Raw genomic sequence first — 1,711 nt, 5'->3', positions numbered from 1 at the left:
TTTTTAATCCTGTCAACATGAAGTATCATTATAGTTGCCTTAGATCTTTACATTGACTTAATCGCTATATAAAAAGCAGCTTGCTTTTAAAATGGCATACCATTAGCTAAAATAAAAAAAACGGAAACCTGCGCAAGTATATTAAAGTTAATTAAAATGTTCTTTCCGATGTAACCTTTGACATGATTGTTAGTGCATTCCCGTGGCAGTTGGCCTAACAGATGTTAGGGGAGCACTGAATATAAAAATCAATAATTTTGTAGTCTCCTGGTATAGATGAGCAAAACGTACTCATGAAAGACCTGAACAGTCTTGGAAGAAATATGATTCATGTAGAAAATAGCCACAAAAAGGTCTTAGTGAAGAAAGAAACACCAGAGTTTTTACTGCAAGTATTGGTAAAGTACTGATAACATGTGAGGCATGATGTAGATGGGAATGGAGACGACTGAAAGGCCATTCAACTCATTCTACAAGGGCTTATGTAGAGATGTAGAAAGGCCCATTCACGTAAAGCTCTAAAATAATTGAAAGCAATGAAGCTCAACTTTGGCACAAGTTGAAGCAGTGACTAGCTCAATAACACTGCCCACCTGAGTCAGTTAATCCATCAGACATCAATCAGACACCAGGCACAAAACCTGTGATGAATGATGCAGACAAGCTGGGAGATACACTGGTATGCTGATCTTTTTTCCCTCAACGTTTTACTCAAACACAACATTGGCGCTGGTGGGGAGGGGGACTCAAATTGCTTAATGAGAAAAGTAAGTAACATTTAGAGAGTGTTGCGACAAGGATTGAAATTCCACTCACATTCTGCTTTTGAGGAGGGAGCGGTGTTGACTCTGTGTGGTTGAGACTTGCTGGAAGACACAAAAGGAGCTGCGTGGAGACAGAGGGATGACCTTGGGCCCGGCCCAGGTACAAAAGCACTGCTAAAGGAACATTCCAGGGGACCAGGAAAACAAACTAGCCCCTAATCCTCTCTCTATCCCACAGTCTGCCGGATTAGAGCAGGGCCACTCTCTGCAAATGTTGACATTCCCTAACACAAGACGTTAGCGTCTTGGAAAATATTTCAGAATGAAACGTCTGTTGCAAGCAAAAGACCAAGCACAATAGGCGAGGCGGTCTTGTTGTATCTAAGAAGCAGTGAACCACATATTCTTTCAGTGGTCTGTGTGATTTGAGATGGAAGTTTTTTTCTTTTTTCTTCTTTTTTGGGGAAGTTAAATCAACATCTCCATCAGTGTTTGAAAACATAACTGTCTAAATTGGTTAAAAATTTTAAATTCTTAAATTACTTAAGAATTGCGATTAAACAAGAATTCACAGCTTTTTCAAAGCACTGTCAAGTCCAATTTATTAATTGACTGAAAAGGATCAAACAAATTGGCCACTAGATGGTGCTGGACATCTGCATGAGTATAACATTTTGCAAAGGCAGACTTTTGTCAGAAAGATGAAAATTCTGTCATAATTTACTCACTCAAGTTGTTCTAAGCCTGTACGAATTTCTTTTATAACAAATACACACAAAAGATTTTTTTGAAGAATACGGGTAACTATATATTATTCATATTACTATATTTACCTTTTAGTTACTTTCTGTCTGACTGAAGATGAACCAAATAAAAGCAAAAAATAAAAAGAAGATGATGATTATGGGTAACTGAACAGTTGATGGTCCCCATTGACTTGCATAGTA

The sequence above is a fragment of the Cyprinus carpio genome, chromosome B2, assembly GCF_018340385.1.
Source record: "Cyprinus carpio isolate SPL01 chromosome B2, ASM1834038v1, whole genome shotgun sequence".
Classification (NCBI taxonomy): domain Eukaryota; kingdom Metazoa; phylum Chordata; class Actinopteri; order Cypriniformes; family Cyprinidae; genus Cyprinus; species Cyprinus carpio.
Note: the sequence above shows the minus strand (reverse complement) of the source record.